This window comes from Danio rerio, chromosome 4 (assembly GCF_052040795.2).
Source record: "Danio rerio strain M-AB ecotype USA chromosome 4, GRCz13ab, whole genome shotgun sequence".
In the NCBI taxonomy this organism is placed as follows: Eukaryota; Metazoa; Chordata; class Actinopteri; order Cypriniformes; family Danionidae; genus Danio; species Danio rerio.
In genome coordinates this window covers 44,317,501-44,340,172 of record NC_141024.2, presented here as the reverse complement: position 1 = coordinate 44,340,172, position 22,672 = coordinate 44,317,501, and the positions used below count along the sequence as shown (strand labels likewise).

At 45.8% G+C, this 22,672-nt stretch overlaps 1 protein-coding gene and 4 non-coding genes across 5 annotated transcripts in view; 4 read left to right on the top strand and 1 right to left on the bottom strand.

The window, feature by feature from the left end:
* LOC148681160 (protein NLRC3-like) overlaps nucleotides 1-22,672 on the bottom strand; it is a 345,676-nt gene that overhangs the window by 281,306 nt on the left and 41,698 nt on the right. The gene's annotated exons all lie outside the window — the stretch shown is intronic.
* trnag-gcc (transfer RNA glycine (anticodon GCC)) lies at nucleotides 1,473-1,543 on the top strand. The gene has a single exon. It is a non-coding gene; the product is annotated as a tRNA-Gly (tRNA).
* Nucleotides 3,222-3,292, top strand: trnag-gcc (transfer RNA glycine (anticodon GCC)). The gene has a single exon. It is a non-coding gene; the product is annotated as a tRNA-Gly (tRNA).
* On the top strand, nucleotides 4,812-4,882 carry trnag-gcc (transfer RNA glycine (anticodon GCC)). The gene has a single exon. It is a non-coding gene; the product is annotated as a tRNA-Gly (tRNA).
* On the top strand, nucleotides 6,720-6,790 carry trnag-gcc (transfer RNA glycine (anticodon GCC)). Its single transcript has one exon. It is a non-coding gene; the product is annotated as a tRNA-Gly (tRNA).

Below are 22,672 nucleotides of genomic sequence, written 5' to 3'. Positions count from 1 at the left end.
CCAGCTCTGGGTAACAGCCTTGTATCAATCACACCCCACTAGGGCTGCAGTACAAGCATATCAGCATTGTTGGTTCAGTGGTAGATTACTTGCCTGCCACACAAAAGACCATGGTCAGATTCCCGTCCATTACAATTCCTGTTTTTTGTAGCTACTCTTCCAGCTCTGGATATCAGCCTTGCATCAATCACACCCCACTAGGGCTGCAGAATAAGCATATCAGCATTGGTGGTTCAGTGGTAGAATTCTCGCCTGCCACACGGGAGACCCGGGTCCGATTCCCGGCCAATACAATTCCTGTTTTGTGTTGCTACTCTTCCAGCTCTGGGTAACAGCCTTGTATCAATCACACCCCACTAGGGCTGCAGTACAAGCATATCAGCATTGTTGGTTCAGTGGTAGATTACTTGCCTGCCACACAAAAGACCATGGTCAGATTCCCGTCCATTACAATTCCTGTTTTGTGTAGCTACTCTTCCAGCTCCGGTTAACAGCCTTGCAGAAATCTCACCCCACTAGGGCTGCAGTATAAGCATATCAGCATTGGTGGTTCAGTGGTAGAATTCTTGCCTGCCACGTGGGAGACCCGGGTCTGATTCCCGGCCAATGCAAGTGCTGTTTTGTGTTGCTACTCTTCCAGCTTTGGGTAACAGCCTTGCATCAATCACACCCCACTAGGGCTGCAGAATAAGCATATCAGCAGTGGTGGATCAGTGGTAGATTTCTCGCTTCCCCTGTGAAAGACCCTGGTCAGATTCCCGTCCATTCCAATTCCTATTTTGTGTTGCTACTCTTCCAGCTCTGGGTAACAGCCTTGCAGCAATCACAACCCACTAGGGCTGCAGTATAAGCATATCAGCATTGCTGGTTCAGTGGTAGAAATCTCGCCTGCCACGCGGGAGACCTTTAGTCGATTCCTGGCTAATACAAATGCAGTTTCGTGTGGCTCCTTTTTCAGCTCTGATTGACGGCCTTTTAGCACTCACACAACACAAAGGCATGAAAGAACATAGGTCAGCATTGGTGGTTCAGTGGTAGAATTCTTGCCTGCCACGCGGGAAACCGGGGTCCGATTCCCGGCCAATGCAATTCCTGTTTTGTGTTGCAACTCTTCCAGCTCTGGGTAACAGCCTTGCATCAATCACACCCAACTAGGGCAGCACCGTAAGCATATCAGCATTGGTGGTTCAGTGGTAGAATTCTACCCTACCATGCTAGAGATCCGTGTCCGATTCCCAGCCAATGCAATTTCTGCAGTAAAAGCTTATCAGCATTGGTGGTTCAGTGGTAGAATTCTCGCCTGCCACATGGTAGACCTAGAGTCGATTCTCAGGTAATACAAGTGTTATTTTGTGTGGCTCCATTTTCAGCTCTGGTTGACTGCCTTTTAGCTTTGTGTTGCTACTCTTCCAGCTCTGGATATCAGCCTTGCATCAATCACACCCCACTAGGGCTGCAGAATAAGCATATCAGCATTGGTGGTTCAGTGGTAGAATTCTCGCCTGCCACGCGGGAGACCCGGGTCCGATTCCCGGCCAATGCAATTCCTGTTTTGTATTACTACTCTTCCAGCTCTGGGTAACAGCCTTGCAGCAATCACACCCCACTAGGGGCGCAGTATAAGCAAATCAGTATTGGTGGTTCAGTGGTAGATTTCTTACCTGCTATGTGGGAGAACTTGAGTCGATCCCCGGCTAATACAAGTGCAGTTTCGTGTGGCTCCTATTTCAGCTCTGGTTGACGGCCTTTTAGCACTCACACAACACAAAGGCAAGGAGCAACATGGGTCAGCATTGGTGGTTCAGTGGTAGAATTCTCGCCTGCCACATGGGAGACCCGGGTCCGATTCCAGGCCAATGTAATTCCTGTTTTGTGTTACTACTCTTCCAGCTCTGGGTAATAGCTTTGCATCAATCACACAACATTAGGGCTGCAGAATAGGCATATCAACATTGGTGGTTCAGTGGTAGAATGCTCGCCTGCCACGCGGGAGACCTAGAGTCGATACCCGGCTAAAACATGTGCTGTTTTGAGTGGCTCCTGTTTCAGCTCTGGTTGATGGCCTTTTAGCACTCACACAACATAAAGGCAAGGAACAACATGGGTCAGCAATGGTCGTTCAGTGGTAGAATTCTTGCCTGCCACGCGGAAGACCCAGGTCCGTTTTCCGGCCAATGCACCTTCTGATTTTGGTTGCTACTCTTCCAGCACTGGGTAACAGCCTTGCAGCAATCACAACCCACTAGGGGAGCAGTAAAAGCATATCAGTATTGGTGGTTCAGTGGTAGAATGCTCGGCTGCTTTGCGGGACAACTTGAGTCGATTCCCGGCTAATACAAGTGTGGTTTTGTGTGGCTCTGGTTTCAGCTCTGGTTGACGGCCGTTTAGCACTCACACAAAACAAAGGCAAGGAAGTTCATGGGTCAGTATTGGTGGTTCAGTGGTAGAATTCTTGCCTGCCACGCGGGAGACCCGGCTCCTATTCCCGGCCAATTCAATTCCTGTTTTGTGTTGCTACTCTTCCAGCTCTGGATATCAGCCTTGCATCAATCACACCCCACTAGGGCTGCAGAATAAGCATATCAGCATTGGTGGTTCAGTGGTAGAATTCTCGTCTGCCACGCGGGAGACCCGGGTCCGATTCCTGGCCAATGCAATTCCTGTTTTGTATTACTACTCTTCCAGCACTGGGTAACAGCCTTGCAGCAATCACAACCCACTAGGGCTGCAGTAAAACCATATCAGCATTGCTGGTTTAGTTGTAGAATTCTCGCCTGCCATGCGGTAGACCTTGAGTCGCTTCCTGGCTAATACAAGTGCAGTTTTGAGTGGCTCCTTTTTCAGCTCTGGTTGACGGCCTTTTAGCAATCACACAACACAAAGGCAAGGAAGATCATGGTTCAGCATTGGTGGTTCAGTTATAGAATTCTCGACTGCCACGCGGGAGACCCGGGTCCGATTCCCGGCCAATGCAATTCCTGTTTTGTGTTGCTACTCTTCCAGCTCTGGGTAACAGCCTTGTATCAATCACACCCCACTAGGGCTGCAGTACAAGCATATCAGCATTGTTGGTTCAGTGGTAGATTACTTGCCTGCCACACAAAAGACCATGGTCAGATTCCCGTCCATTACAATTCCTGTTTTGTGTAGCTACTCTTCCAGCTCTGGATATCAGCCTTGCATCAATCACACCCCACTAGGGCTGCAGAATAAGCATATCAGCATTGGTGGTTCAGTGGTAGAATTCTCGCCTGCCACGCGGGAGACCCGGGTCCGATTCCCGGCCAATGCAATTCCTGTTTTGTGTTGCTACTCTTCCAGCTCTGGGTAACAGCCTTGTATCAATCACACCCCACTAGGGCTGCAGTACAAGCATATCAGCATTGTTGGTTCAGTGGTAGATTACTTGCCTGCCACACAAAAGACCATGGTCAGATTCCCGTCCATTACAATTCCTGTTTTGTGTAGCTACTCTTACAGCTCTGGATATCAGCCTTGCATCAATCACACCCCACTAGGGCTACAGAATAAGCATATCAGCATTGGTGGTTCAGTGGTAGAATTCTCGCTTGCCACGCGGGAGACCCGGGTCCGATTCCCAGCCAATGCAATTCCTGTTTTGTATTACTACTTTTCCAGCTTTGGGTAACAGCCTTGCATCAATCACACCCCACTACGGCTGCAGGATAAGCATACCAGTAATGGTTGTTCAGTGGTAGAATTCTCGCCTGCCACATGGGAGAGCTAGAGTCGATTCCCTGCTACTACATGTGCGGTTTTGAGTAGCTCCGGTTTCAACTCTGGTTGACAGCCTTTTAGCACTCACACAACATAAAGGCAAAGAACAGCATAGGTCAGCATTGGTGGTTCAGTGGAAGAATTCTCGTTTGCCATGCGGGAGACCCGGGTCCGATTCCCGGCCAATGCACCTCCTGATTTTGGTTGCTACTCTTCCAGCGCTGGATAACAGACTTGCAGCAATCACACCCCACTAGGGCTGCAGTAAGACCATAACAGCATTGGTGGTTCAGTGGTAGAAATCTCTCCTTCCACGCGGGAGACCTAGAGTCGATACCTGGCTAAAACATGTGCTGTTTTGAGTGGCTCCTGTTTCAGCTCTGGTTGATGGCCTTTTAGCACTCACACAACATAAAGGCAAGGAACAACATGGGTCAGCATTGGTCGTTCAGTGGTAGAATTCTTGACTGCCACGTGGGAGACCCGGGTCCGATTCCCGGCCAATGCAATTCCTGTTTTGTGTTGCTACTCTTCCAGCTCTGAATAACAGCCTTGTATCAATCACACCCCACTAGGGCTGCAGTACAAGCATATCAGCATTGTTGGTTCAGTGGTAGATTACTTGCCTACCACACAAAAGACAATGGTCAGATTCCCGTCCATTACAATTCCTGTTTTGTGTAGCTACTCTTCCAGCTCTGGATATCAGCCTTGCATCAATCACACCCCACTAGGGCTGCATAATAAGCATATCAGCATTGGTGGTTCAGTGGTAGAATTCTCGCCTGCCACGCGGGAGACCCGGGTCCGATTCCCAGCCAATGCAATTCCTGTTTTGTGTTGCTACTCTTCCTGCTCTGGATAACAGCCTTGTATCAATCACACCCCACTAGGGCTGCAGTACAAGCATATCAGCATTGTTGGTTCAGTGGTAGATTACTTGCCTGCCACACAAAAGATCATGGTCAGATTTCCGTCCATTACAATTCCTGTTTTGTGTAGCTACTCTTCCAGCTCTGAATATCAGCCTTGCATCAATCACACCCCACTAGGGCTGCAGAATAAGCATATCAGCATTGGTGGTTCAGTGGTAGAATTCTCGCCTGCCACGCGGGAGACCCGGGTCCGATTCCCGGCCAATGCAACTCCTGTTTTGTATTACTACTTTTCCAGCTTTGGGTAACAGCCTTGCATCAATCACACCCCACTAGGGCTGCAGGATAAGCATACCAGTAATGGTTGTTCAGTGGTAGAATTCTCGCGTGCCACACGGGAGACTAGAGTCGATTCCCTGCTACTACATGTGTGGTTTTGAGTAGCTCCGGTTTCAACTCTGGTTGACAGCCTTTTAGCACTCACACAACATAAAGGCAAAGAACAGCATAGGTCAGCATTGGTGGTTCAGTGGTAGAATTCTCGTTTGCCATGCGGGAGACCCGGGTCCGATTTCCGGCCAATGCACCTCCTGATTTTGGTTGCTACTCTTCCAGCGCTGGATAACAGACTTGCAGCAATCACACCCCACTAGGGCTGCAGTAAGACCATAACAGCATTGGTGGTTCAGTGGTAGAAATCTCTCCTGCCACGCGGTAGACCTAGAGTCGCTTCCTGGCTAAAACAAGTTCAGTTTTGTGTGGCTCCTTTATCAGCTCTGGTTGATGGCCTTTTAGCACTCACACAACACAAAGGCAAAAATTAATATCGGTCTGCATTGGTGGCTCAGTGGTAGAATTCTTGCCTGCCATGCGGGAGACCCAGGTCCAATTCCCGGCCAATGCAATTCCTGTTTTGTGTTGCTACTCTTCCAGCTCTGGGTAACAGCCTTGCAGCAATCATACCCCACTAGGGGCGCAGTATAAGCAAATCAGTATTGGTGGTTCAGTGGTAGATTTCTTTCCTGCTATGTGGGAGAACTTGAGTCGATCCCCGGCTAATACAAGTGCAGTTTCGTGTGGCTCCTATTTCAGCTCTGGTTGACGGCCTTTTAGCACTCACACAACACAAAGGCAAGGAACAACATGGGTCAGTATTGGTGGTTCAGTGGTAGAATTCTCGCCTGCCACATGGGAGACCCGGGGTCCGATTCCCGGCCATTGTAATTCCTGTTTTGTGTTACTACTCTTCCAGCTCTGGGTAATTGCTTTGCATCAATCACACAACACTAGGGCTGCAGAATAAGCATATCAACATTGGTGGTTCAGTGGTAGAATGCTCGCCTGCCACGCGGGAGACCTAGAGTCGATTCCCGGCTAAAACATGTGCTGTTTTGAGTGGCTCCTGTTTCAGCTCTGGTTGATGGCCTTTTAGCACTCACACAACATAAAGGCAAGGAACAACATGGGTCAGCATTGGTCGTTCAGTGGTAGAATTCTTGCCTGCCACGCGGGAGACCCAGGTCCGTTTCCCGGCCAATGCACCTTCTGATTTTGGTTGCTACTCTTCCAGCACTGGGTAACAGCCTTGCAGCAATCACAACCCACTAGGGCTGCAGTAAAACCATATCAGCATTGGTGATTTAGTTGTAGAATTCTCGCCTGCCATGCGGTAGACCATGAGTCGCTTCCTGGCTAATACAAGTGCAGTTTTGTGTGGCTCCAATTATAGCTCTGGTTGACGGCCTTTTAGCAATCACACAACACAAAGGCAAGGAAGATCATGGGTCAGCATTGGTGGTTCAGTTATAGAATTCTCGCCTGCCACGCGGGAGACCCCGGTCCGATTCCCGGCCAATGCAATTCCTGTTTTGTGTTGCTACTCTTCCAGCTCTGGGTAACAGCCTTGTATCAATCACACCCCACTAGGGCTGTAGTACAAGCATATCAGCATTGTTGGTTCAGTGGTAGATTACTTGCCTGCCACACAAAAGACCATGGTCAGATTCCCGTCCATTACAATTCCTGTTTTGTGTAGCTACTCTTCCAGCTCTGGGTAACAGCCTTGCAGAAATCTCACCCCACAAGGGCTGCAGTATAAGCATATCAGCATTGGTGGTTCAGTGGTAGAATTCTCGCCTGCCACGCGGGAGACCTGGGTCCGATTCCCGGCCAATGCAATTCCTGTTTTGTATTACTACTCTTCCAGCTCTGGGTAACAGCCTTGCAGCAATCACACCCCACTATGGGCGCAGTATAAGCAAATCAGTATTGGTGGTTCAGTGGTAGATTTCTTACCTGCTAAGTGGGAGAACTTGAGTCGATCCCCGGCTAATACAAGTGCAGTTTTGTGTGGCTCCTATTTCAGCTCTGGTTGACGGCCTTTTAGCACTCACACAACACAAAGGCAAGTAACAACATGGGTCAGCATTGGTGGTTCAGTGGTAGAATTCTCGCCTGCCACACGGGAGACCCGGGTCCGATTCCCGGCCAATGTAATTCCTGTTTTGTGTTACTATTCTTCCAGCTCTGGGTAATAGCTTTGCATCAATCACACAACACTAGGGCTGCAGAATAAGCTTATCAACATTGGTGGTTCAGTGGTAGAATGCTCGCCTGCCACGCGGGAGACCTAGAGTCGATACCCGGCTAAAACATGTGCTGTTTTGAGTGGCTCCTGTTTCAGCTCTGGTTGATGGCCTTTTAGCACTCACACAACATAAAGGCAAGGAACAACATGGGTCAGCAATGGTCGTTCAGTGGTAGAATTCTTGCCTGCCACGCGGAAGACCCAGGTCCGTTTTCCGGCCAATGCACCTTCTGATTTTGGTTGCTACTCTTCCAGCACTGGGTAACAGCCTTGCAGCAATCACAACCCACTAGGGCTGCAGTAAAACCATATCAGCATTGGTGGTTTAGTTGTAGAATTCTCGCCTGCAATGCGGTAGACCTTGAGTCGCTTCCTGGCTAATACAAGTGCAGTTTTGTGTGGCTCCTTTTTCAGCTCTGGTTGACGGCCTTTTAGCAATCACACAACACAAAGGCAAGGAAGATCATGGGTCAGCATTGGTGGTTCAGTTATAGAATTCTCGCCTGCCACGCGGTAGACCCGGGTCCGATTCCCGGCCAATGCAATTCCTGTTTTGTGTTGCTACTCTTCCAGCTCTGGGTAACAGCCTTGTATCAATCACACCCCACTAGGGCTGCAGTACAAGCATATCAGCATTGTTGGTTCAGTAGTAGATTACTTGCCTGCCACACAAAAGACCATGGTCAGATTCCCGTCCATTACAATTCCTGTTTTGTGTAGCTACTCTTCCAGCTCTGGATATCAGCCTTGCATCAATCACACCCCACTAGGGCTGCAGAATAAGCATATCAGCATTGGTGGTTCAGTGGTAGAATTCTCGCCTGCCATGCGGCAGACCCGAGTCCGATTCCCGGCCAATGCAATTCCTGTTTTGTGTTGCTACTCTTCCAGCTCTGGGTAACAGCCTTGTATCAATCACACCCCACTAGGGCTGCAGTACAAGCATATCAGCATTGTTGGTTCAGTGGTAGATTACTTGCCTGCCACACAAAAGACCATGGTCAGATTCCCGTCCATTACAATTCCTGTTTTGTGTAGCTACTCTTCCAGCTCTGGATATCAGCCTTGCATCAATCACACCCCACTAGGGCTGCAGAATAAGCATATCAGCATTGGTGGTTCAGTGGTAGAATTCTCGCCTGCCACGCGGGAGACCCGGGTCTGATTCCCGGCCAATGCAATTCCTGTTTTGTATTACTACTTTTCCAGCTTTGGGTAACAGCCTTGCATCAATCACACCCCACTAGGGCTGCAGGATAAGCATACCAGTAATGGTTGTTCAGTGGTAGAATTCTCGCCTGCCACACGGGAGAGCTAGAGTTGATTCCCTGCTACTACATGTGCGGTTTTGAGTAGCTCCGGTTTCAACTCTGGTTGACAGCCTTTTGGCACTCACACAACATAAAGGCAAAGAACAGCATAGGTCAGTGTAAGATTTCCCCTATATTAGGCACCAGATTCAGCAAAGTTCAGCAGGTCGACCCGGAGACATGAGAAGAGACCAAACTGTAGTTAGAATGGTTTATTCTGCAAGCCTGACAACACAGGATGGACAGGGATATTTATACACAGGGGCTGATAGCAGAAAGGCACTCCAAATATGGGCTAGTCATACAGCATTTTGTCTTAACATGAATCAGCATATTTCATATCTGAGCATAGTGGAATTTTCCAGCGTGGGTGAAGCTGCGAAATGAAACCAGACCATGGTCTCATATTTCTAACACCTGCAAGACTGAAACCAGACCATGGCCTCATATTTCTGACACACAAATACATATACACACAAAACCACAAGCACTTCTGCACGTAGCTGCAAACACACTAAAAAGAGGACAAAATGTTCTCTCAGTCCCCTCTTTTAGGCCGAAGGCCTAATGCATTAGTTTATAATTTTGGCCCATCATACTATCCATGGTAGCATAAACACGATTCATCAAACATTGTAAAAGAAAGGGGCCACAGCAACAAATAAGAAGGGAAATAATACATACAGGAATTATCATAGTAAGGAAAGGAGTCACCCAGCCGAACAGACCCATCATCCAACCCCATGTGGTGTCTGGGACATAATCAGAAGTCATAGTAGTCTTTAACCCTTGGAGAGTGGACATAGCAGTACTCATTTACATACCCCCCCTGGGATGCTGTTAAGAGATCTAGAGCCATTCTGTTTTTCAAAACCATGGTACGTAGATTACCCAGCTCCTTATTCTGGGCCTCATTAATTATTTTTGAGGCATTCAGAAATAGGCCCATGCGATAGTCCAGGGTCTCAATTCTTAGTAGAGCTTTTCCCACACCTATTTGCGGAAATAGAGCCAATACCACTTTGTTACCAGTGGTCCATAATTTAAAATCCTCGGGCACGTCAGTACCCCATACAGAGTCATGGGGCTTCATTTCAGGGACACTGCGTTTAACTCTTTGCTGCGCTGACAGGACCTGGGCTGTCACAATAAAAGTGTGATCAGTCACATGCACAGGGGCACACTGCCCCGTCCAGTTGGCCGGTAATGACATGTAGGCGTTTTTCCCACACAACCACCACCCACCCTGGACCACATAAGTGCCATTTGAGGGTCCTGAGATGTCGACTGGGGCCCCCTCTCCCGAGGAGGCAATTTGTTGACAGTTAACAGTGCTTCCCATGAAATGAGAGCCCATGGTCTGGTTATAACACATAGGGTGTGTAATAGAGTGGTTAATAAAAAACCTTGTGGCTAATAGGTGAGGGTTTAGCGTGGCCAAATTTTACCCAAAATAGAGCATCACATGTACCATTCTAATGCCAATCCGGTATGGATCGTAGTCATCGACAATTATATATGGGTCCTGGTACCCTGATCCTGCAAAACTGGCAGAACATTTAGCAGCTGTTTTATTCATGGGTTTGGCATAAAGAGGAGTTTGCTTGGCTGAATGAGGCATAACAGAACATACATAACAACCAGATACATTATATGACCTAGCTAAAACTTTCACATATTGATACCACATATTAGTTCCAATAGGATTGTCAGCCCCATCCTCTGCCCATCCGAATTCATGATCATGTGTCCAGCGTTTCAGCCTGGCTGCATTAGCTTGAGCAACAAGAAAGAGAAACAGTCCAATTGTCCGCAGCAAAAAGGAAGTCATGCTGACCCTTGCCTTAAGGTAGACAGTGCTACGTGTTTAGCTCCCATCTGTCTCCCAAACGCAATTGTGCAGCTGTAGAGGTGAATTGCAGCTGTAGAGGTGTCGTCTGTGCTGAGGGGGCCCCCAAAATCTGTAAAACAAAGAGAGTCTGCAGACAGATTATCATAGTACAAAACTTATACATTTTTATTATTCAATAGGTGCTCATTTTATCCTGGTTGCATGGATCCACTGTGGAGAAGAGGAGGTTAAAACGGCGGTTCTGGTTACAGCCACGAAATCCGTCGGGGGGCCATATTTGGGGTCCCCCAGTTCTGTGCTCATTTTATTGAACTGTCTAATCATTACTCTGTCACCAACCTTAAATGGGTGTGTTGGGTCTACCGGCATCGGGGCTGAACCAGAATGTATGTTAGTCCAGTATGCATGCAATGTTGTTAGTAGCTGTTGTGCACATTCACTCATATGGATATCCAAAGAACCGTCACCCAGTGTGGTACCCCTTTGCCTCCATGGTGAGGGAAAGGGTCGTCCCATCACAGTCTCATAAGGAGAGAGACCGTGAAGACTTTTGTGAGGAGACATCCTCATGTCTGCTAAAACGACAGGTAGCAAGGCGAGCCAATTTGAGTGCCCTGCATGTTGCATAGCCTTTCTTAATTTGTCCTTAATAGTCCTATTAGTTCGTTCTACTATACCAGATGATTGTGGATGGTAGGGAATATGTAGCTGCCAATTAATTTGGAGTTCTTAAGCTAGATTTTGTATTATTTTCGCAGTAAATGAGGTTCTCTTATCTGAGTCTATGGCACATGGTATACCGTATCTTGTAATGATTTCTCTTGTCAAACATCTGACAACTATATTAGCATCTTCTTTACTGCATGGGAAGGCTTCAACCCATTTTGAAAATTTGTCCACAAAAACCAGTAAATATTTATTGAGACCCCTCTTTGGCAGGTGTGTGAAATCTACCTGCCATTCCTGAAAAGGTGTTTCAGGAAGGGGCAATTGTTGATGTTTAGCTTGAGGTTTAGTGATATTATTTTGAGCACATATCAGACATCTATCTAGCGTGTTATTGACATGGTGCTGTAAATTATTGATGCATAAAAAGGAACTCATTGTGTCTATTAACTCATTGTGTCTATTACCCCTCTTCGGCCGCGGTGTGTAACACCGTGAAACTCGCGGACGAGAAAAGGTGCACAGGATGATGGCAGGCATAAACGGCCTTTGCCATCTAGCATTATTCCATTAAGATCAGTCGTGGCGTCACATTCAGACCAGTAATTATGGTACTAAGTATTTAGTAAGCTGCTGTTTTAGATTTGTCAGGAGCTCCTCCTGATCATCTTTCCACGCGAGGCGTGTTTTTATACGAGTACGTGTCTTTTTATCATCTGTTTCTTCCTTAACAGTTTCTGTTTGTACTATATCAAGCTTGGGATCAAGAGCAGGTATTTTTGTTGTTATTTCGTCATCATCATAGGACGAACCCATTTTGGTTTGGAGGATAAATCGATAATCTACCCCAATTAGTTGGCAGTGACGCGAACTGCGCAACAGCATGTCTACAAATTGCAGTGGTTTGTCCACTTCGGGCAGAAGAGATATGAGATCTTTAAGAACAGAGGGTGAGGGCGGAATTATCTCTATCCCTCGTGGTTTAGCAACCCACACCGCAGCCACATTAGAGGCTAAAGTAGTGCCCTCCGTGCTGTCGGAGGGGTCTGGTTTAGTTTTAATCATTTCTGTCAGTGACGGGTAAAATAGAAGGCACTGTAGGAGAAGCACTTACAGAGCATGAAATAGATTGCGGAGGCCCCGTATAAGGGGGTGGTGACGTCATGGTGGTTTTAGCAGCTGCAAGAGAGCCTCTCTTATCTGCCGTAAGGGCAGTATTACTTCGGCTTTTGGGTTTGGGGACAGATTTCAAAACAGTTTTGGGTGTAAAAATGCCTTTTTATCCCTCCATATCGAGCTCATTTTATACCATGTGTCATATCCATTTATCATATATTGGTCATTCCATTCTGGATCCCCATATCAATTTGTAAGCTAACTGAAGGAAACCTGGTTCAAATGTTCCTTCCCTAGGAAAGTCTCTCCATTGAGATTGTCCCTCTGTCCACCCAGCTAAATTGGACAGCCAGGGTTCAGTGTAAAATCCCCAGCCACATCTATCCATCCACTCTTTTGGACTCTCACTGGGTTCTGGTTTTGGATATCCTTGTCCCATATTGCTGAAGCTGGTGCGTAATACTTATTTACTAAAATTTATTAAACCCCTGATTTGTGGAACCCAAATTTAATCGGGTACAACAACACAAATCCTTCTGTGCAATTTACTGTTTGAAGTAAACTTGACAGGCTAGCAAGTGTCAAATTAATAAATTTTCCTGATTTGTGGAACCCAAATTTAATTGAGTACGACGACACAAATCCTTCTGTGCAATTTACTGTTGAAAGTAAACTTGACAGGATGTTCTGTGCTCTAGAGCACAGACCTCTCTTACCTAATTTTAACTAAAATCTTACGATTTCCTGAGATACACCGGAGCAGGCAGTGTGAATAAAAAATTCTCTTACCTGGTCAGATGTATCCCGGACGAGCCCCCAGATCTGTAAGATTTCCCCTATATTAGGCACCAGATTCAGCAAAGTTCAGCAGGTCGACCCGGAGACATGAGAAGAGACCAAACTGTAGTTAGAATGGTTTATTCTGCAAGCCTGACAACACAGGATGGACAGGGATATTTATACACAGGGGCTGATAGCAGAAAGGCACTCCAAATATGGGCTAGTCATACAGCATTTTGTCTTAACATGAATCAGCATATTTCATATCTGAGCATAGTGGAATTTTCCAGCGTGGGTGAAGCTGCGAAATGAAACCAGACCATGGTCTCATATTTCTAACACCTGCAAGACTGAAACCAGACCATGGCCTCATATTTCTGACACACAAATACATATACACACAAAACCACAAGCACTTCTGCACGTAGCTGCAAACACACTAAAAAGAGGACAAAATGTTCTCTCAGTCAGCATTGGTGGTTCAGTGGTAGAATTCTCGTTTGCCATGCGGGAGACCCGGGTCCGATTCCCGGCCAATGCACCTCCTGATTTTGGTTGCTACTCTTCCAGCACTGGATAACAGACTTGCAGCAATCACACCCCACTAGGGCTGCAGTAAGACCATAACAGCATTGGTGGTTCAGTGGTAGAAATCTCTCCTGCCACGCGGGAGACCTAGAGTCGATACCCGGCTAAAACATGTGCTGCTTTGAGTGGCTCCTGTTTCAGCTCTGGTTGATGACCTTTTAGCACTCACACAACATAAAGGCAAGGAACAACATGGGTCAGCATTGGTCGTTCAGTGGTAGAATTCTTGCCTGCCACGTGGGAGACCCGGGTCCGATTCCCGGCCAATGCAATTCCTGTTTTGTGTTGCTACTCTTCCAGCTCTAGGTAACAGCCTTGTATCAATCACACCCCACTAGGGCTGCAGTACAAGCATATCAGCATTGTTGGTTCAGTGGTAGATTACTTGCCTGCCACAAAAAAGACCATGGTCAGATTCCCGTCCATTACAATTCCTGTTTTGTGTAGCTACTCTTCCAGCTCTGGATATCAGCCTTGCATCAATCACACCCCACTAGGGCTGCAGAATAAGCATATCAGCATTGGTGGTTCAGTGGTAGAATTCTCGCCTGCCACGCAGGAGACCCGGGTCCGATTCCCGGCCAATGCAATTCCTGTGATGTGTTGCTACTCTTCCAGCTCTGGATAACAGCCTTGTATCAATCACACCCCACTAGGGCTGCAGTACAAGCATATCAGCATTGTTGGTTCAGTGGTAGATTACTTGCCTGCCACACAAAAGACCATGGTCAGATTCCCGTCCATTACAATTCCTGTTTTGTATAGCTACTCTTCCAGCTCTGGATATCAGCCTTGCATCAATCACACCCCACTAGGGCTGCAGAATAAGCATATCAGCATTGGTGGTTCAGTGGAAGAATTCTCGCCTGCCACGCGGGAGACCCGGGTCCGATTCCCGGCCAATGCAATTCCTGTTTTGTATTACTACTTTTCCAGCTTTGGGTAACAGCCTTGCATCAATCACACCTCACTAGGGCTGCAGAATAAGCATACCAGTAATGGTTGTTCAGTGGTAGAATTCTCGCCTGCCACACAAGAGACTAGAGTCGATTCCCTGCTACTACATGTGTGGTTTTGAGTAGCTCCGGTTTCAACTCTGGTTGACAGCCTTTTAGCACTCACACAACATAAAGGCAAAGAACAGCATAGGTCAGCATTGGTGGTTCAGTGGTAGAATTCTCGTTTGCCATGCGGGAGACCCGGGTCCGATTCCCGGCCAATGCACCTCCTGATTTTGGTTGCTACTCTTCCAGCGCTGGATAACAGACTTGCAGCAATCACACCCCACTAGGGCTGCAGAAAGACCATAACAGCATTGGTGGTTCAGTGGTAGAAATCTCTCCTGCCACGCGGTAGACCTAGAGTCGCTTCCTGGCTAATACAAGTTCAGTTTTGTGTGGCTCCTTTATCAGCTCTGGTTGATGGCCTTTTAGCACTCACACAACACAAAAGCAAAAATTAATATCGGTCAGCATTGGTGGCTCAGTGGTAGAATTCTTGCCTGCCATGCGGGAGACCCAGGTCCAATTCCCGGCCAATGCAATTCCTGTTTTGTGTTGCTACTCTTCCAGCTCTGGGTAACAGCCTTGCAGCAATCACACCCCACTAGGGGAGCAGTATAAGCATATCAGTATTGGTGGTTCAGTGGTAGAATGCTCGGCTGCTTCGCGGGACAACTTGAGTCGATTCCCGGCTAATACAAGTGTGGTTTTGTGTGGCTCCGGTTTCAGCTCTGGTTGATGGCCTTTTAGCACTCACACAAAACAAAGGCAAGGAAGAACATGGGTCAGTATTGGTGGTTCAGTGGTAGAATTCTTGCCTACCACGCGGGAGACCCGGCTCCTATTCCCGGCCAATTCAATTCCTGTTTTGTGTTGCTACTCTTCCAGCTCTGGATATCAGCCTTGCATCTATCACACCCCACTAGGGCTGCAGAATAAGCATATCAGCATTGGTGGTTCAGTGGTAGAATTCTCGCCTGCCACGTGGGAGACCCGGGTCCGATTCCCGGCCAATGCAATTCCTGTTTTGTATTACTACTCTTCCAGCTCTGGGTAACAGCCTTGCAGCAATCACACCCCACTAGGGGCGCAGTATAAGCAAATCAGTATTGGTGGTTCAGTGGTAGATTTCTTACCTGCTATGTGGGAGAACTTGAGTCGATCCCCGGCTAATACAAGTACAGTTTCGTGTGGCTCCAATTTTAGCTCTGGTTGACGGCCTTTTAGCACTCACACAACACAAAGGCAAGGAACAACATGGGTCAGCATTGGTCGCTCAGTGGTAGAATTCTTGCCTGCCACGCGGGAGACCCAGGTCCGTTTCCCGGCCAATGCACCTTCTGATTTTGGTTGCTACTCTTCCAGCACTGGGTAACAGCCTTGCAGCAATCACAACCCACTAGGGCTGCAGTAAAACCATATCAGCATTAATGGTTTAGTTGTAGAATTCTCGCCTGCCATGCGGTAGACCTTGAGTCGCTTCCTGGCTAATACAAGTGCAGTTTTGTGTGGCTCCTTTTTCAGCTCTGGTTGACGGCCTTTTAGCAATCACACAACACAAAGGCAAGGAAGATCATGGGTCAGCATTGGTGGTTCAGTTATAGAATTCTCGCCTGCCACGCGGGAGACCCGGGTCCGATTCCCGGCCAATGCAATTCCTGTTTTGTGTTGCTACTCTTCCAGCTCTGGGTAACAGCCTTGTATCAATCACACCCCACTAGGGCTGCAGTACAAGCATATCAGCATTGTTGGTTCAGTGGTAGATTACTTGCCTTCCACACAAAAGACCATGGTCAGATTCCCGTCCATTACAATTCCTGTTTTGTGTAGCTACTCTTCCAGCTCTGGATATCAGCCTTGCATCAATCACACCCCACTAGGGCTGCAGAATAAGCATATCAGCATTGTTGGTTCAGTGGTAGATTACTTGCCTGCCACACAAAAGACCATGGTCAGATTCCCGTCCATTACAATTCCTGTTTTGTCTAGCTACTCTTCCAGCTCTGGATATCAGCCTTGCATCAATCACACCCCACTAGGGCTGCGGAGTAAGCATATCAGCATTTGTGGTTCAGTGGTAGAATTCTCGCCTGCCACGCGGGAGACCCTGGGACTGATTCCCGGCCAATGCAATTCCTGTTTTGTATTACTACTCTTCCAGCTCTGTGTAACAGCCTTGCAGCAATCACACCCCACTAGGGGCGCAGTATAAGCAAATCAGTATTGGTGGTTCAGCGGTAGATTTCTTACCTGCTATGTGGGAGAACTTGAGTCGATCCCCGGCTAATACAAGTGCAGTTTCGTGTGGCTCCTATTTCAGCTCTGGTTGACGGCCTTTTAGCACTCACACAACACAAAGGCAAGGAACAACATGGGTCAGCATTGGTGGTTCAGTGGTAGAATTCTCGCCTGCCACACGGGAGACCCTGGTCCGATTCCCGGCCAATGTAATTCCTGTTTTGTGTTACTACTCTTCCAGCTCTGGGTAATAGCTTTGCATCAATCACACAACACTAGGGCTGCAGAATAAGCATATCAACATTGGTGGTTCAGTGGTAGAATGCTCGCCTGCCACGCGGGAGACCTAGAGTCGATTCCCGGCTAAAACATGTGCTGTTTTGAGTGGCTTCTGTTTCAGCTCAGGTTGATGGCCTTTTAGCACTCACACAACATAAAGGCAAGGAACAACATGGGTCAGCATTGGTCGTTCAGTGGTAGAATTCTTGCCTGCCACGCGGGAGACCCAGGTCCGTTTCCCGGCCAATGCACATTCTGATTTTGATTGCTACTCTTCCAGCACTGGGTAACAGCCTTGCAGCAATCACAACCCACTAGGGCTGCAGTAAAACCATATCAGCATTGGTGGTTTAGTTGTAGAATTCTTGCCTGCCATGCGGTAGACCATGAGTCGCTTCCTGGCTAATACAAGTGCAGTTTTGTGTGGCTCCTTTTTCAGCTCTGGTTGACGGCCTTTTAGCAATCACACAACACAAAGGCAAGGAAGATCATGGGTCAGCATTGGTGGTTCTGTTATAGAATTCTCGCCTGCCACGCGGGAGACCCGGGTCCGATTCCCGGCCAATGCAATTCCTGTTTTGTGTTGCTACTCTTCCAGCTCTGGTTAACAGCCTTGTATCAATCACACCCCACTAGGGCTGCAGTACAAGCATATCAGCATTGTTGGTTCAGTGGTAGATTACTTGCCTGCCACACAAAAGACCATGGTCAGATTCCCGTCCATTACAATTCCTGTTTTGTGTAGCTACTCTTCCCGCTCTGGGTGACAGCCTTGCAGAAATCTCACCCCACTAGGGCTGCAGTATAAGCATATCAGCATTGGTGGTTCAGTGGTAGAATTCTTGCCTGACACGTGGGAGACCTGGGTCTGATTCCCGGCCAATGCAAGTGCTGTTTTGTGTTGCTACTCTTCCAGCTTTGGGTAACAGCCTTGCATCAATCACACCCCACTAGGGCTGCAAAATAAGCATATCAGCAATGGTGGTTCAGTGGTAGATTTCTTGCCTCCCCTGTGAAAGACCCTGGTCAGATTCCCGTCCATTCCAATTCCTATTTTGTGTTGCTACTCTTCCAGCTCTGGGTAACAGCCTTGCAGCAATCACAACCCACTAGGGCTGCAGTATAAGCATATCAGCATTGCTGGTTCAGTGGTAGAAATCTCGCCTGCCACGCGGGAGACCTTTAGTCGATTCCTGGCTAATACAAATGCAGTTTCGTGTGGCTCCTTTTTCAGCTCTGGTTGACGGCCTTTTAGCACTCACACAACACAAAGGCATGAAAGAACATGGGTCAGCATTGGTGGTTCAGTGGTAGAATTCTTGCCTGCCACGCGGGAGACCTGGGTCTGATTCCCGGCCAATGCAATTCCTGTTTTGTGTTGCAACTCTTCCAGCTCTGGGTAACAGCCTTGCATCAATCACACCCAACTAGGGCAGCACCGTAAGCATATCAGCATTGGTGGTTCAGTGGTAGAATTCTACCCTGCCATGCTGGGGATCCGTGTCCGATTCCCAGCCAATGCAATTCATGCAGTAAAAGCTTATCAGCATTGGTGGTTCAGTGGTAGAATTCTCGCCTGCCACATGGTAGACCTAGAGTCGATTCTCAGGTAATACAAGAATGATTTTGTGTGGCTCCATTTTCAGCTCTGGTTGACTGCCTTTTAGCACTCACACAACACAAAGGCAAAGAAGATCATGGGTCAGCATTGGTGGTTCAGTGATAGAATTCTCACCTGCCACGCGGGAGACCCGGGTCCGATTTCGGGCCAATGCAATTCCTGTTTTGTGTTGCTACTCTTCCAGCTCTGGGTAACAGCCTTGTATCAATCACACCCCACTAGGGCTGCAGTATAAGCATATCAGCATTGTTGGTTCAGTGGTAGATTACTTGCCTGCCACACAGAAGACCATGGTCAGATTCCCGTCCATTACAACCTGTTTTGTGTAGCTAATATTCCAGCTCTGGGTAACAGCCTTGCAGTAATCACACCCCACTAGGGCTGCAATATAAGCATATCAGCGTTGGTGGTTCAGTGGTAGAATTCTCGCCTGCCACGCAGGAGACCTGAGTCCGATTCCCGGCCAATGCAAGTGCTGTTATGTGTTGCTACTTTTCCAGCTTTGGGTAACAGCCTTGCATCAATCACACCCCACTAGGGCTGCAGGATAAGCATACCAGTAATGGTTGTTCAGTGGTAGAATTCTCGCCTGCCTTGCGGGAGAGCTAGAGTCGATTCCCTGCTACTACATGTGCGGTTTTGAGTAGCTCCGGTTTCAACTCTGGTTGACGGCTGTTAGAGCCAGAGATGGGACCAAGTCATTGTTTGGCAAGTCACAAGTAAGTCTCAATTCATTGCCCTCAAGTCCCGAGTCAAGTCCCGAGTCAAGACAGGCAAGTCCCGAGTCAAAGGCAACAAGTCTCAAGTCAAGTCCAAAGTCCTGCAGTTTGATTTTCGAGTCTTTTTAACAGAAAAATAAAATATATACAGATTAGGTATGGTTTTAAGATCTGTATTAATTAAACAAACCTTTTTTTATTAAAGAACATTGCTCAGATATATAAAAATACAAATGCAATTTTCTGAAAAAGTGCTGAACAGTGCTGCGTCTCGTCTCCACAGCATAATGCACAAGAACGAGTTCCACCAAAAAAAGACTCCATTTTGCCTCACATCACACAGAAATTGCAGGTCTCCTGCTGTCTAATTCATTAAGTTTAGTTGTGCTATGTTATGTCTTCGGTGATCAACTTGTGATTAACCAAAATTACATAACCTCAATGTGGTAGCAGTAGACCAACTCCTGTATATGCTGCAAAGTTAAATTGAGTGAAATTGGAATTTTGTCAATTGAATCTCGTGTGTGCTAAAGAGATGGAGTTGCAAATCTGTCTAGCAGCAATGTAAAATGGTAGCACATATTGTTAATGAAGTAGGCTACTTCATACAAACAATAACGTTGTTTTCTTCACATAACGTTGAAGAGCTTTGCTCTCTACCTTGTGTGATGCTCGTGCACGGATTTCCTCTGTTTGTGGACAAAACTGATTGCAAGTTCTCAAATTTTCTCTCGCTCTCAAATATACACTGCTCACACACAAATTTTCTTGAGCGCTCTCAGAGATTATATGCAGACTCACAATTTGTGTCGTGTTCCCTCTTCCTTTCATGCTTTTAGATATGATTCATATTGCTGCACTGTTTAATAACAATAACCAAAATACTAAAATAGACTTATATATTAAATGTTTAATCTAATAAACCATAACATTTTTGGTTGTTTTATATGATGAGATATTTTCAGTTTCAAACACTTAAAGACAGAGAATAGACCAGTGGTGCCCCCCTGAAAATTTGCTTAAGGGGGGCCAGAAGAGGCCAGCTACGTCAGTGGCACCAATCAATCCACAATAATTTAGTGGCTGCTATTTATTTATTGAAATATTGCATTGTATTGCATTTATGTAAGTAGATTTAAATAAATAATGTCAACAGCAAAATCATATCGGGGTGGCTAGAGTTTACACAGGGGTAACACCCCTTGTAAAGGGGTTTACACCACTATAAGGCACCTCTGGAATAGATGTTGGATGTAAAGAATACATTTTATTTTAAAAGCATTTAAACAAAAACTAATGCAAGCAGAAATGTAACTGTGATAAAAAATAAGGAAACACTTGATAAGGTATTATAGCCTACTGTATTATTCACTCCTCAAATAAATCTCACTATCAATCTCATTTTATCATGGCAGCTAAAATAAAGTAAACTAGTGTCTGCTGGCTTCCACTTTGCTGATGAGATTGTGGAGGACATTTTCCATGTCATCCTCTTCATTTTGAGGAAAGCTGTTCCACAGGGCCCCTGAACACGTATATTGGCATGTACTGTGTTTTGAACAGTAGCCTACTACAGTAAAGAACTTCAATTGATCAGTTGTGGTAATACTATAGTTGCTATGGTAACACAAGTGTAATATAAACAAATTACCCAGTGCTGTATTATTTTACAATATAGGGTATTTTATACTACAAATCACTACACTTTACTGTAGTTAAAACTACACTTTGTATTATTTTATCTGTTCACTATTGGTAATACTTCTGTATTATGAAGCATTCATTAACAAGTCGTAAATAATACTAGCCTAAAACATAAGTATAATACAAGTATACAACAAGTATAATACTCAAAAACACTAGAATTTATTAAAGAATTTACCTTAACCTTTTAGTTTTTTGTGTATTGTTAATAAATAGTAAAGCAAGAAAGAAACCATATCAACATTCTTGGAATAACCCTTCGCTAAGCTTCGCCCTCCTTAGTTACTGTTGCTACGCCTGTCAAGCTTTCATGCCTGGCACATCTCTTACAGTGTGTATGTGCTGGTGTCAGACATTCCCAAGGATTTAATTAGTCATTTTTGGCAAACAGGTGAGATATCTGAGAAAGCCAGACAAACGAGGACTGCAGTATACATTACAGGGGTATATTCACAACATAATCGCAACTGATTAGAAAATAATTTGATCAAAATTGAAGCAAGGTTAGCCTAGCCACCTCATACGCTGAACATTCAACAGCATAGTTCATGCACAGCAGGAGAGGTGAAATTATAAAATAATCTAATAACCTAAGAAACTGATGGATTTGTGCCGAATATTAGCATCATTGACCCATGACAGTGTACAGTACCTATTACTGTCAGCATGTTTGTGTGCTCTTTATCCAGTTTTTATTCAAATTTGCAGTTAAGTGGAAGAAAAAAATTGAAATGCACAATCATTAAAGTATAAATAACAGAAGTGAACAAATAGATTTTTCCTACCAGCAAATATTAGTGTATGTATTTATATGCGTTACAATAGCGAGGGTTTAAACTAAGCAGTGCTCACAGGGTTCAACGCTAAGGATTTTTTCTACTGGCCCGATCGGGCCAGTGGTTCTGATTTTTACTTGCCCAGCCCAAATTTTCACTGGCCCCACCAAAAAAAAAAAAAGAAGTTAATCGCTATTTGAATGTGTGTGTGTGTGTGTGTGTGTGTGTATACACACACACACACACACACACACACACAGTTGATTTCAGAATTATTAGTCCCCCTAAATTATTAACACCCCTGTTTATTTTTTTCCCCAATTTCTATTTAACAGAGAACAGATTTTCTCAGCACATTTCTAAACATAATAGTTTTAATAACTCATCTCTAATAACTGATTTATTTTATCTTTGTCATGATGACTGTAAATAATATTTTACTAGATATTCTTCAAAACACTTCTATACAGCTTAAAGTGACATTTAAAGGCTTAACTAGGGTAATTAGGTTAACTAGGCAGGTTAGGGTAATTAGGCAAGTTATTGTATAATGATGGTTTGTTCTGTAGACAGTCTGAAAAACAATTAGCTTAAGAGGCTAATAAATTTTTACCTTAAAATGGTTAAAAAAATGTTTTTATTCTAGCCAAAATAAAACAAATAAGATTTTGTTCAGAGGAAAAATATTATCAGACAAAATATCAACATTTTTTTGCTTTGTTAAACATCATTTAGGAAATATTTTAAAAAGAAAAAAACAAAAAACAAAAGGGGGCTAATAAATCTGTATATATATTTACGGTAATTTTTAAAATGTTTAAG